We start from the raw sequence: 15,621 nt of genomic DNA, 5'->3' as shown, positions 1-15,621 counted from the left end.
CCTTTTTTCATTTCTCCGTTTGAATATCTACATTAAAAGAAAGACATGTTTAGCCACGTGACCTGGAAGTAATAGTAAATAAGGCCTATAAAAATAAAAGCCAAGCTTTTAGAACGGTCATAATATGCAGCATAACGTTATACCAGAGTAACGTTAGAAGAAAAAAAAACAATCAATAAATAGGCTTATATAAACCTGGACCGAAAGAAATATGTTAGCAACAGTAGTTTATTACAGTGATTTAATATCGTGCCTAGCCACGCATCACCAGTCACGTTTAATGAGCGCATTGTTTGGTTCAATACAGTTGGTAATAGTTAACCTAGAACTTATTTCAGGCACAATTCTCTTAAAGTGATGGTTCGGAGTAATTTTACCCTAGGGTCCTTTGCACCATGACCTCGAGCCAAACACCCCCCCAGAAGCTTTTTTCACCTGGGTCTAACATTGGACGAGTTAGCGTAGCGTAGCGTTAGCCGCTGAATAGCTTAGCGCAGAGGCTAATGGATCCGAAGTGTCTCTTAACATTACCCCACTAATAATGCCCGAAATGATACCAAAGGTCTACACTAGTATATATAGGTTATGCACTCATAAAACGATGGATTGTAAAGTTTGTAAGAACACCAGAAGTTTATGTAAATAACACTTGCCTGCTGGCTTCTGCTCTCTGCTGTTGTTGTTGCTGCTGTAAGACGAGTGCTTAGGGACATCTACAAATTACAACACCGAAAAGAGATGCAACAAAAATATTTTTTAATTTAACTTATTTTTTAAAGTAAGTGCTGTAATATAACTAGCAGGAGACAAGTAATAATTGAGGTAAGTTTGGAGACATTACCTTATTTAATCATTAAATTAATAAATATTTTTGTTGCATCTCTTTTCGGTGTTGTAATTTGTAGATGTCCCTAAGCACTCTTACTGCCCGGTAGTAACAGCAGCAGCAGCAGCAGAGCGCAGAAGCCAGCAGGCAAGTGTTATTTACATAAACTTCTGGTGTACTTACAAACTTTACAATCCATCGTTTTATGAGTGCATAACCTATTTGTACTACTGTAGACGTTTGGTATCATTTCGGGCATTATTAGTGGGGTAATGTTAAGAGACACTTCGGATCCATTAGCCCCTGCGCTAAGCTATTCAGCTGATAACGCTACGCTACGCTAACGCTCCCAATGTTCGACCCAGGTGAAAAAAGCTTCTGGGGGGGTGTTTGGCTCGAGATCATGGTGCAAAGGACCCTAGGGTGAAATTACTCCGAACCATCACTTTAAGTTCAAAGAACAAACAGCAGATTTTTAGAGCTGACATCAATGTACAGAAACATTTCTTGCAACACGGGTGTAAGACGTTATCTTCACCACTACCCTGTTCACCGAGTTCACCACTATCGTCGGGGTGGTCGCAGGGCTCAACATAAAAAAAAATCCCCACTGGCCCCCGGGGACAGTAGATCAGAGTTTTGCTGGCCCCTTCTACATTTTTACTGGCCCTGAAAGAAATATCATAGGTGTGATTGGAAAAGGACAAAAAAGCAGGAAATATATACGCCGCACCTATGCTTTAGAAAATGGTTCTAAACCAGCTAGCCACTGCCACTGGATGTTGTGCCATTAGCAGCAAAGCTAGACCAGGGGTCATCAACTACATTTTTCCAAGGGCCAGAATTATTTTAAGCAGGCACTCCAGGGGCCGGACTTTCAAATAAAGAAAATAAAATTATACCTAATACGCATCATCTTGTTTGATATTTTCACTTTCTTACTAAATTAATGCTATATTTTTTACATTAGTAAGCAAACCCCTAAAAACATGGAAAATCCATAATGATAACTAGATAGGCTACTTAACTAGAAAATGATCTCAGATTAGTCCTGTATGCCTAATTTGAAATAAGACAATTCTGTTCCTAAATAATATAACCGGCAACACCTTCAAGAATGAAGAACGCGTCATTCACGTGCATATTAAGTAGCCACATGTATTTGTTTTGGTCTTATAATACATCCATAGGTTTACCGCTCCAGCGGAGAGAATGGCTCGTTTAGACAGCAGCTACGTTTACAAGAGTTTGTCCAAAGTTCAACATTGGTTGAAAATTAAGACAAACAGTTAGACTACAAACGGACATCTTTCATTTTAGCTCGTTTGTAAAGTCGCTATTTGCAGAGTAGAGCTGTGTTTGCACAGCGCGGTGGACGAGAGTGGACAGCGCAGACTGAGATATGGTTTCTACGTGTTTCTGCCTGTAGAACAGGTATGTGGGTTATTGATAAGTATTGACTCTTTAATCGTGGAGGTTTTATTGTAGGCTACCTTCTTACAGTAACGAGTGTAGCGTTAGTTCATCTGTGCCATCGGTGGTAAATAATCCTCGGTAACGTTTCCAGTCAGTAGGCTACATGTGCTGCGTGAAGTAACGCACACACCAGTGACTGTGGCTGCAACCAGCCCGACATACGTTTTTACTGGCCCCGGGCCATCGGGCCATTGCTTATGTCGAGCCTGGTGGTCTACGATAACGGGAGGTCCTCCAGTAGGTGCTCATGCTTCCATGGCGGTTTCAGTTGTGCGTCCTCTTCCTCCTTTAGCAACAAACAAGCGCTGAAATAGAGCGCGCGGCGTGCGGAGCGTGCGTAATGCAATCTGGGAGCAGTGATTCGCCAAACCTCCCTTATTGCTTTTGTTGGTAGCTAATAAATGAGTTAACTAGACTCTGACCGTGTATGAATCATTACAATATTAATTTAATTAGGGGAGAGCCGGGATAATTGAAACGCGGGACAGATGAAACATTCCAGTTTTCTCGAGTGCAATGATGATAGACAGACTTTCTTAGGTCAAAACATAGACCATGTTAATCTCCTATCAGCCAAATATCTTCCTGTTATTTCCTTTTATCACGGAGTTACAGGCGATAAACAAGTTCTGATGGTCGAAAGTAAACTTCCTTAGCGGTTAGGGTAGCTACATTTTCGATTATTAATGAGTGTTTTTCATTTAAAGTTTCGACTACATGCTTATTCGGTAGACTATTGTTCTCCACAATCCCAGACTTTCATATTGCATGCTTGTTTACATGCAAAACAAGTTATAATGGCATACAGGGCATGAAATTAAAACCCGCCCACCCGCCAAATTCGGGTGAATTTTGCAATTGGCGGGTAACACTGTCAATCTACCTGCCACTTTGGTGGGTAGCCAATGAGAATTGAGTGATTCAGATGCCTAACTATCGGTAAGCAGGGAACGCGGTTGCTTACGGGCCTGGTCCAATCAGGGGCCCGCATCACTGGAAGACATTGATTGACAGCCGGGGCTCCATATCGCGCAGCAACTGACCAAGCGGGAGGGAGAACGGGTCAAATTCATTTCCTTGTTTATGTTATGAAGACGAGACGTGTGTGACTCGAACATCTCACATTACCAACAAAACGTACAGCGAATTGACCGTGCAACACATTTCAGACCGTCCTGCCAACATGTAGACATTGTAACATCAATGTACGCTGGAACGATTTTTCACTCTTAAGTCTCACACACACACACACACACACACACACACACACACACACACACACACACACACACACACACACACACACACACACACACACACAGGATGCAGGAAAAAACGCAGATGAGACCTACAGGATGACCTAAATTGTGGACAGCTACTTAATTGTAAGTGCAATGATAAGTTAAAGTCCAATATGAAACCGTATGAATGTGTGTCCCAGCCCAGGATAGGAAATTAACTAACAATGTAAAGTTCAACAAGCCACTGACACATATGTTCGTATTTGATTCATTCAATAAATTATTATTTTGTGTCTTAAATCCACCAGCCATTTTCATATTATACCAACATCATCATCCTGAGCCTTTTTGGTAAGGTTCCTCAGCCCAGAGTAATTAATTAATAGTACTAATTATTATTTTCCCTAAAACAAGTTTCCTTTTGATTTATTTTTTTTATTTTTAAGAACTATACAAAAAAAGTTGCAACTTCTTTGCAACAACTCATGTGTTATAGTCCACATTCACCAGTGTTTTTTGTTGTTGTGGTGCGCGTAGGCTACTCCTGATTTTGTCAGTCCTCTCATCTCTTATATGCAGTGGTGTAACGAGCCAACACCGGACCCCTATGCAGTATTATCAAGGCTGGACCCCCTACTACAGCACGTGTGCAATGTCCATGAGTAGGCTACCATGAATAGGACAGGACAGGATCATCGTGTCACAGCAAGTCCTGTTTTTCACCTTTTATGAGGCAAAAAAAAAGTGGCTGGTAAAAAGTTACTTTGGCAGGTGGTCAAAAAAGTTAACTTCATGCCCTGATGGCATATGTCTATGTCAGGAAGGTTGTTTCAACTGTCCCCGACCTGGCTGTAACTCCATGTATTTTAAGTAAATGCGCAAATATCTGTGTTTATACAATAATTCATGGAGGGGATGGAAAAGCAGTTTTAGAAAGATGAAAATATATTTGGGCCCCACCAGGTAGGGGGTCGAGTTTTCCTGTTATCCTATGGAGACTGATGGGCTGTGGGTCATTAAGGGCACTTATTTAGATGCAGTGACTTAACCCACGTAAAAACCTAGTGAAACGACATTTTCCACAATAGAAACTTGATATAAATGGGAAAACGTACTGTTCTAGCTATAAAAATGGCAGAATCATCACCGACATGATATGTGCATGATATTTCAAAAAATATTTTGTTTTGTGGTTCAAACGAAAAAACAAACTATCAAAACGTACATGGACCGTCCTGCCGTGGACGGGGGCAGCAACCTATATTAACCATCTAAATAAAGGACCACCTAAAAACATCAACATCGGTTTTAAGTGTACATTATATTTAGAATATTTTTCGCTTTACCTTGCTGTCAGACAACCATTTCCGTCGGGGAGATGAAGCCTTTATATTGCTCTCTTCAAATCCACCAGACTCCTTCAACAAAAACTATTTTACCTTGCTGTTACCAAACTAACACGGCAGCGTCCACAGCAGTACATTGTTTAGCTTCTGTGCTTAGCACAGTTAACGTTGACTCAGCTAGTACTAGCATTCACATTATTTATAACCTTATTGATTTACTTACTGTGGTAATCTACGTTACTGTTTTTAAAGTTGAGTGGGCGTTTCCCTTTGAAAAACCCAGAAAATAATACGTAATAGACGGCCTTGGCCTCTAACGAGAGCAGATGTGGGGAAAGGTGTGCAATAAGTGAGAAACTTTATTACAAAAATATATTAGCTTAGTTATTAGTTTTTTATGTGCCAACTAGCGTTCTTAAGGACAACAACAAAGTGACAAATGTGTCACCGACTCGTTCCAGGACTTTGTATGCCGTGTGTTAATTCCACCTTTTTGCAAAGTCTTGTTGAGTGTATTGTCAGCTAAGCTAACATAGCTAACTACTATATTCAGTGTTACTGTATAGAGGAAGGCCCCCTCCGGCTAATGTCTGAGCTTCACGTGTTCAGTTTTACTGCTGTAAGATATGATTGAAAAATAAATTGCAAGTTGTTTTGCTTAACGCATTACTTTCTCTCGATTGCTGAATGGTGTCGCTCCTCTGGTTATGCACTTTATATTACCTACTTTTCCATAGGGTAATATAAAGATGTGTGCACCTACAGTAGATTTATTACATTTATTCAGAAGACTGTGAGGTGTGTAAGTGGTTAAAAGGGTATGTTTTCAACCACAAATATCAATATGGAGCAATGTTTTTATGTTTCCCATTGTATTCTGCTCACATGTGCATATTTTATTGATTTTATTGAGGTTAGTAATTTGGGTATTTTGATATGATAATTCACTATGGCTATAAGGACAAATAACATTTGGTGACTGTATACAGAAATAGGCATATTGTTATATAGCTTTGAGACGTCTTGAAGATACAGTGCTTTGGATGTTGAATTATGGAGTTTGAACTTTTAAATATAAAATGTTCCACTAACAAAACACGTATACAGATTTTTACTGGAAAACATTATGAGTGCATTATATTTTGAGGTACAGGCCGTTCAAATTTATTTTTATGGGAGGTTTTTGTTTACAACTTAAAATTTCTCATAAGATTGTGCAAATGTTTAAGCGAGGCTTCTGTGGTTCTGCAAAGAGCTGCGGTGGTGCTTGTCAGTGGGTGCAGTCCAGACAATATCCTTTTTGATCTAATCTAGTAAGGAAGAAAAAAAAATAAAAATAAAAAGACAACTCCCCAAACATTCTAAGAAGTCTTTGAGAAAATCACTTTTATAGTTTCTTGTCCTGCTGATTCAAGTTTCTTCTTCATATATCGGAGAAAGTTTGGTTTAACCTGCAGAGTGCAAATTGCTCTCACTCAGTTTGCACCACTACTCTTCCACCTGGTATCCCTGTGCTTCAATCTTTGGAAACATCTTTTCTGAGATGGGCTTGTGCTGGGAGATTCATTTGGGCCTGGAATTGCACACATCACCGCAATATTGAATCTAACCAAGCCAGACTGCAGCAAAAAGGACATTTGGGCTGGGTGAAATTGGATATTCTAGTAGTTCAATAAGTTTGAGTATGGGACTGGATGAAGGCGAAGACAATTATTCATGTTTAACTGTGAAGTTGGGCAAAGTCTGACACACCACACAAAAACAACACAACTAAATGGTATTATAACTGCTATCAGTAGAGATGATGAAGCCGCTTGTATTTAAAATAAGCGTGGCTGATTTAAGCCAATCAACAGGTGTCTTTTAATGGGGTTAAAATCAACCAAGCTTATTTTAAATACTGGACTCCCCCAAGGTTGTGTTTTATCCCCAATCCTCTTCTCTGTGTACACCAACAACATCTTTTGTAACAGTGAAGGTATGGCACTTTTTAAATATGCTGATGACATTGCTTTGGTTGCACACATGTCTAACATTGACGCCCTAATTGCTACCAGCAGGTAGTTAATAATCTGTCCCAGACTTTTGTTGAGCTCTCCTTGGAGCTCAACATTACAAAAACAAAGGAACTCTGAAAACTCAGAACTTTTCAGATCAGCAAGGATGTGTTAACTTTGGTTTACTGCTCCCTCACTGAATCAGTTCTTACTTTCAATATCTCTTCCTGGTACAGCCAACTCACCATCAAACACAAAACAAGACTCTCACGTATAGTGAATAACGCTGCCAAAATAACTGGCTCCCCCAACCCCCCATCTGAGCTGTACAGCCGCTCAGTGATCAGGAAAGCCAACCTGATCACAGAGGACGCCTCTCACCCCCTGCATCACTCCTTCCAGCTACTACCATCAGGCAGGTGTTTTAAAAGGTACAACTTCATCCCCTCTGCAATAGCCATACTGAACAGCACAAAATGAACACCACAGTCAGCTGATACCTCAACACCCCATGTCTTGTTTTTGTATGTCTGTGTGAATGTCTTTTTGTGACTGGAGCCTTGTCAAAGAAAATGTTCTGTAACCCTTGTGTAACAGGCAATAAAGTATTACATTATGAGACAAACAAAAACAAGTCCAGCTGCCTTTTACTTAGTATTTCTACATATGGATTACTGAGAATATTATACATTATTGCTATCCCACTGTTTTCCTCCATGGGGCCCGGCTTTACTTCCTCCCATGGGTGAGGATCAGCTCTTCTCGGCAGCATCTCTAAATAGAGAAATTGTTTGTTAGAAAAGGTCAACGCTGTTAATTATACACCTCGCAAGGATGAATGTCCCTGTGAGATTGAAAATGGTGTTCATAAACTGTCTCCACACAGAATAGACAGGTTTGAATCTTTAATGTACCATTATTGTTCTTTGAAGCATGCTCTCTGAAACATAACGATTTGAGCATGGTCATTTTCCAATTCATGCTGGGAGAGATTTCAAGTCTATTAGGCGTGAAAGTACGAGGCCCTTAAACAGTTTTTAGAGAAATGAAAATATGAAGAGTGAAATTTTGACCACATTTCAGAGTTCTTTTGCCTTTGTTTAAATTGCATTTGTTCAATAGACTTACATAATTCAAGCTTTGAATTCAGTTTCATATCTCTGGCAGGCAGGCCCATTATAATTACAGGCCATATATTTTATTGTGATTACAAATTCAAGAGAGAGGGAAAAAAAAAAGGAAAGTTTCTCCAAGTATCAGTCATGGTTTTCAAAATGGGTGAACCTTCTGGAAAGATTCTTATTTACATGTTGTTGCCAATCACTTGAGGAGCACCACATACATCTTCTTTTGAACACAGAAAAACACCTATCACATTACTAATGACAGCCCCGATCATTAGCATTAGTGAAAAGAGCAAAACCACTTAGTTCACTTTGATGAGATATTTAAAAAGTCCTGATTGTGATTATTTTCGAGAAGATTGGATCTCTTTTTTCAAAATGCCGGATTACATTACCATCATCTCTGGTGTTATCCACAGTCCTGGCGCATAATGACGACTGATTTATGGGTGATGCATATGGATAATAGCCACAGATTTGGCCCATTTTTTTCCCCCATGCATGTTACGCAAGCACATAATGTAATCCATATGATTTAATGGAACGCAAGATAAAACACTGAATCAAAAAGATGCATCGTACTGTGCACTAATGGAATATGTAAGTGAATCCTGAAATGTCGAACAGTGTCTTTAGTGCACTTACCAGGAGCTGAGTGTGCTGGCTGATATTATTTGTTTGCTCTTAGAGTGAGCTGAGGCTGAGCTGCTGTGCTGTGGGGGTGCAGCTTGATGGACGTTGAGAGGTGCTTGGCTGTGGCCTACTGTAGTGGCTGATCTGTCTGGGATCAATAGCAGCTAATTACAGCCCACATTGATCCAGAGGGCTCACTAATTTAGAGCCGTGCCCAGGCCCTCTCCATACAGAGCCAGTGAAGCAACTCCAATCCCAGCCCTTTGGCCCTGCAAACATCTCACTCAGCAGCTCATTATCTCTGAGGAGCAACTGGTGGGACATTGTCTTTCTCCTGGGATCAGCTGCAATACTGGCAGACTCTATACGTTATATATATATATATATATCTTTATCTGCCTTATCTATCCTTTCAGATAGATTTGATGCAGGGCACCACATGGGGGGCTAACATACAGGGATTCTATTCTTCAAAGATCCAGCATTAGCATTTTTCAGATGGCCCATTGTTTCTAGCAGTGTCCCTGTTTCTGACAATTAAAAAGCACCTTATTTACTGTCCGGCATTTCATAATGTCATTATGTCTCTCACTGTGTATCGAGCCATTCTTATAGGAACAGCACGTTATACCCAGGTGCAAATATGAAACTGAGCACTGACATCAGCCTATAAAAACAACACTAAACTGAACTTTCCAGTAACTTTAAAGGCACATTACAATATTTTATGTTACTTGTTTTAATCACTTGTGTGTGTGTGTGAATAAATCCAGGGAAACTTACCATTTGTTTGTACACACTTCACTTTAAGTAGGGAAACATCCTCAAAAAGTCCCATAATCCTTGCTGTCACATTTATGTCTCAACCTGCCTCAGGCCTTTATCAGAGCAAAAGCCAGACACACCGAACAAAGGCATATGTACAGGTAAGCTGATTACCTAGTCACATGACTTCCTGTCAAGCCTTCTACATCTATATTTCAAAATAAAATGCACTAGAAAGTGTTGGAAGCCAGTCTGGTTTCACCGAATGCCAAATGGCTAACATGCCAAAGTCATTTTGTTGTGTTAAGTAACACAAGCTTTTTTTTGCATTCTGCGTGTCATTTTATGCCATTTAGTCTCTACTGACTTATATTGTGACGTAGATAGTGGCTGGATGGGTCAAACAAACAAATGACCCAGGAGACTCCTTTTTGTATCTCCTGTGAAACCAAAAGTCAATTTGACTTATTTACCTTGACTACTTAACTTGCGTAATTTAATATATTTCTTTTTTGATCAATTTTTTATTGTTTTATACAGAACAGACAAACACAATCGAACAAGAACAACAACCCTCTCCCCCCCTCCCCCAAGCATAACTATGTCCAGAAAATACGCAAACCACTGTTTTATACAAAGCAAGTGGGGGGGCAGCGCTGAGCTATCATTTTCTTGGTCGCGGTTGATCCAGCTAGCCAAACTTTCTTCTGTCTCCCAAGTAGGTGTAATTTAGAGTCATCATTAAGTAACAAAACAATCGGGTCAGTAGGAATTCGACATCCTATCACATCAGATATTATTGATGTTGTTTTATTCCAGAACTCATGCACCTGTTCACACTCCCAGACCATGTCCAGGAAAGTTCCAGTTTGTTCAGGTTGGCAGAACGTGCAATAGGGAGTAGGAATGACTTAAGAGACGTATCTCTTCTGAGGAGTCCAATATGTCCTATGGCATATGTTGAACGTAACAAAGTGTACATATATTATTTAAACCCAAACCATGTTTTATTTTTTTAAATGTAAACCTAACCAAGTAGTTTTGTTTTAATTCACATTTACTACGTGTTTAAAATTGCGACCGTAGTGGAGCATAATAGTTTGACGCGTAGTGCTACCCGGTGCGTTAAAAAGTGAGGCCACGGTTTCCTGACCAAGAATGTGTCGAGTTGAGAATGAGAACAGGTTGTTAAATGACACGCAAAATGTCTTTGCATGCTATTTATTTGCCTTCCCATGAGATCACGTTTGTGGCAGCACCTGGAAATTGGCTTGATGTCTTCCCGGATTCATATTCTTCATATATGATTGCAGTTTATCTATTACACCTAATATTCATTCTGTTTTACTTTACTATTATTACATACTGACATCTATTGCATGTCTGTTCTAGAAGAGGGATATTCCTCAAGATCCTTCCTTTATTTCGCTTTAAAATGTTTATTGTGGGAGTTTTTTCAGGAAAAACTGGGCTTTTAGAATATTTGTGCTGTAGTGAGGTCAATTGAATGTAAAAAAAGGTTGTATGACCTTAAAAACAAATAAATAAATAAAACGGAAAATGAATCTCACAGATATTTATTGATATCACACACAGAACAATAAAAGCTAAGCCAATCTCCTGTCTAAATCAGTTCCCATATGTCTTGGGTGTCAAACTGTGAAGAAATAAACATTATAACTTATAAAGTTGACAAAATATATACATTTTTTTCTTTTGCCAATAATCAAAATAAAAATGTTCAAATGTAAAATGATGTAAAATGTAAAGAGGCACAACTTCCGGGCTGGATATAAAACCTTCTGTAAAGGCTACAAAGACACCAAAGACACGGCCGTGATGGCTAACTCGTTAGCTTTCGGCTGGAAAAAACGGTAAGAAAATCGATTAAACTTTCATTAAATAATATAAATATTTATCGGAGGTGCCGTCTCGGATCGTGTAAGATCCGGTCGGTTTCTGAGGGTTAAGAAAACCATTAATTTGGAGCTTCTCATTTGTACCATCTGGATGAACAGTACAGAGGTAATGTATCCATTTGGCTTTCTGTTGCACTGTTCATGTGTGTGCATATTTTTTGGCTTGTGCGTCTCCAAGATCAAGGCCAAAATCTTTTTCATCCTCTGCCCTCCTGCAAGCTTTGATCTGACATTTGAATGTTGGGCCTTCTGTTCTTCCATCGCTGTGTCTTCACACAGCAAAATCTGTGCTGCAACTGCCTTTGGGATGTTTGGTGAAACTCTTTTCTGGTAAAGGTGACCTGAGGTTGCCGACCCATCCTGACCCCACCTGAGGAGCACAAATACAAGCAAAAATAGTGGAAAATAGTAGAGCTCACTACCAGCTCACACACAGGGAAGGCGTGAGCAGTTTAATGCGTCTGTCCTTCAGTGTGTGACCTGTGCTTTACAATAGCTTTCAGCTCAGACTAAGCTCTGTTTTTACCAATCTATCTTAGCACTTTCAACACTATTCAGCTCCACAAGATTGCCTCGCTCTGCAGCTATAATAGCACATCGCCACTCTTCCAGATTGAGAATTTTCACTCACACAGCTATCCCTTTCCTTTTCTGTTTTTCATCCGTCTCACCCCATTTCTGTCGTGTGCTTCAATTGCCGGATCACCCCACGCTCTCCTAAAGGTCCACATTCACTGCAGCTGCATTCGGCTGAGGGGGTGTAATTGCTTTTTGTACTGTGGTGTGGTCATCTAATAGCATTGGTAAGCACATACATGCACGCAGACGCACAAGTAAGCAGGCCTCAATTTACTCTCTCACATACACACACTGAGATCAACATACCAAAAGCCATTATAGAGAAAGGTTTTTCATTATTTTTGGTGAAGGCTTGAGTGTCTCTCACCCTGCTGTGCCAGACATGAGTCTGTGCTAATAGCATGTGATGAATAGGACATGCAAAGCTCTTATAATTCCTTGTGGAATTTTTGAAAACGCATTTTACCTCAAATGGCCTTGATAAAAGAGTCATCAGTAGTCTAAAGGTTAGAAGATTGGACATGGAAAGTTAGTAAAGCTACCATTGTGTATTCTCTGATTTAGTTCCTAAAATTTAACCTAACAACATGCAAGCTTTTTTACTTTAGTAACAGACTGTAGAGTTCCAATTAAGTCAAAGTATACTATGAGGCCATTGGACTGTTCTCATCTCAGGAGAGTCGGCATGAGAAAAAGGTCAGATGAATCTTACTAAATCCTCCTGAGCTGTGCAGTCAGGGACAATGATGAAGTTCCAAAATGTGCCTCTCACACCCAGAATAACCCTGCACAGAAAGCATGCTCACACCAGTAAAATACACACACACACACACACACACACGTGTGCACGTGCGCGCACACACACACACACACACACACACACACACACACACACACACACACACACACACACACAAGATGCATCCATTACAAACAAAACATGAAGCTCATTCTGTGAAGTTAAAAATTATTTTTTAGGAGTCAGAGAAGCTTTTAAAAAAAATCTAATGCATTTTAACCCAATATAATATTTTAAAAGTAAAATGATGCAGCAAAGATGTTTTTAATAAATTAAATATGTTTTTAGGTGAAATTCATCCACGCATGCGATTGAATGTTTTTGTAATATTAAATTCTGTGTGTGTGTGTGTGGTTTTACTTATGCGTGTGCATGAATTCACTTGTGTATGTAGTGTGAGGTTTCATACGTGTTATTGAAAGTTGAGAGAGAGTTTGAGTTATGTCCCGAGGGCACTTCATAAGAATCTGTTCCATAACGTAAGTTGCACTGCACAGCGCCAGTGAACAATGCAAGGCATTGTTTTCAGTGAAATCACCAGGGTTTACATTTGTTTGATATGCCAACTCCTTTATAAACTGCTTTAATGCTTTTCTGGATTCTTTGTCTGATACCAAAATTTATATTTTTTGCAAATGTATTTAAGCTTTCTACCAAAAAATACTTTGTGTGTTTTATACAGGCAAATGTAGACCAATGCAGGGCTTATACGTGTATATACAAGTACTTTAATACAGTTGCTTTGTCTTTTCAGGACAAGAATAAGATTATTTCCAAAATAAGTGGTTTTTAATAATTTCTGATTGAAGAGGATTTTCTGAATCGTTGAAAAATGCATCTTGATAAACATTTGACTTATTCAGTTGTCAACAACAGACACATTGTATGCCGTTTTCAGATAGAAGATAGGTCTAAATGTATGACCAACACATTGGTATGACACACTCAAACTACACATACTTAAAGTTCAAATCAATATGACATGAAGTTAAGTTTCAGTTTCTCTCTTAGTGAATATCTCACTCATGCACAGGTGTGGAAGAAGTACTTAGATATACCACAGTATATGTACTCTGTTACAAGTAAAAGTTGCCAGTTTTAGACTATGGAGATGTGTTTTACAGACACTCCACAAAGACTCTGTTGAAATCATTGGATTCTGTGTATCATTCAGCACTGAGATTTATAATGCATGTAAAGTACTCTACCCATCACTGTGTATTATATGAAATGGTTGGTCTCAACACAAGAAGGCTCAAACATTAGTTGACCTTTGTGTACAAATCAATAACTGGAGACACTCCTTCATATTTAGCACCTAGTAGATCTGAATACAAGCTAAGTAGATAGATGCTGTATGATGTTCCACAAACTAAAACAGAGTTTGGCAAAACTGCTTTTAGTTACAGTGCTCCAACTTGTTGCAAAATCAGCTAAAACTGCAGGTTTTTATTTCACATACTGAATTCAAGTCCTACCTAAATCAAATATATCAACATGGAAAGTCCCTTGGGATGAATAAAGTATCTATCTATCTATCTATCTATCTATCTATCTATCTATCTATCTATCTATCTATCTATCTATCTATCTATCTATGACTGCGCTTGTTTATATAATGTGATTTTCTGTTTTTATTTATCATTTATTAGTCCTGTCCATCCCTGTCTGTCTGTTATTTGTTGTCTGTTAACGTGCATCGTCTATGTGCTGCCTTCTTGGCCAGGGCTCACTTGTAAAAGAGATTGTAATCTCAATGGGATTCTTTTCCCTGGTAAAATAAAGGTTAAAAAACATCATCAAACATACTTTTTTTTTTTCTGGGTAGCCTAACCCATAATAATACATCATGATATATTAGTTGATTTAATGATGCATTTATTTCATATAGCACTTATATTCAAAGACACTTTAAAGTAAAAAAAAAAACACACTAAAAATACACACACAAATGAAAATGATTTATATTTTGATAAAAAAAATCTCACTCTGCAAATGGAGTAAAAAGTACAATATTGGCTTCCAAAATGTAGTGGAGAAGTATTACTGTCAGAATCATGAAATTAAATTGCTAAAATACAAGTACCTCAAAATTGTACAGTACTTGAATAAATATACTTAGTTACATTCCACCACTGTTTGTACATACTCTCTTTGAGATTATGTATGTTGCTTTTTTTCAGCATACTTGCGTATCTGAATGTTCATACATGTTGTTTACAGTCAATAACATTAAATAGATTTCCCATCCCCTGTGTCCGACCTGTTTCCAACCCAAGTCGGAGGTCACATATTGACCCTTTCTGACCACAGCAGTGAGTTCAACCTGCATTACTGTATTTAAAAAAAGTAATGGAGAAAGTAGTATACACCAGACTCAGTGGCTATCTTCATAAACTAGATATTCTTGTTCCCTCTCAATACGGTTTCAGAAAAAAGAGTACAACCTCTATGGCAATACTCAACCTAATAGAACAAATACATGAATGCATTGAAGAGGGAAAATGTGGTGTTGGTATTTTCTTGGACCTATCAAAAGCCTTTGATACCATTGACTTTGATATTTTATTGTACAAATTGCATCACTATGGTATCAGAGGTCTAGCACTTAAATGGTTCAGAAGTTATTTATATGAGAGGGAACAGTATGTCCATGTCAATGATCATAACTCTACTTGTCAGCCCATGATCTTTGGGGTCCCCCAGGGTTCTATTTTAGGGCCACTCTTATTCATTTTATATATAAATGATTTCATAAATTCCTCTAAAATATTTCATAAAATCATTTTTGCAGATGACACAAATTTATTTATATTACACAGGAACCCACTTATTCTACAAGATATAGTAAATTAACCAAAGTGGACTCCTGGTTTAAATGTAATAAACTGTCATTAAATGTCAGCAAAACTAACT

The 15,621-nt window shown here is 38.6% G+C and overlaps 1 long non-coding RNA gene across 1 annotated transcript; it reads right to left on the bottom strand.

Moving 5' to 3' along the window:
• Positions 1-4,297: 4,297 nt before the first annotated feature.
• Positions 4,298-9,574, bottom strand: LOC120566656. The gene is made up of 3 exons (XR_005640442.1): positions 9,427-9,574; positions 7,576-7,660; positions 4,298-6,199 (listed from the first exon to the last, which is right to left on the bottom strand). It is a non-coding gene; the product is annotated as an uncharacterized LOC120566656 (long non-coding RNA).
• Between the last annotated feature and the right edge of the window lie 6,047 nt (positions 9,575-15,621).

The sequence above is a fragment of the Perca fluviatilis genome, chromosome 10, assembly GCF_010015445.1.
Source record: "Perca fluviatilis chromosome 10, GENO_Pfluv_1.0, whole genome shotgun sequence".
Classification (NCBI taxonomy): Eukaryota; Metazoa; Chordata; class Actinopteri; order Perciformes; family Percidae; genus Perca; species Perca fluviatilis.
The sequence above is the reverse complement of the archived record's forward strand: the minus strand, read 5'-3'. Positions and strand labels throughout refer to the sequence as shown.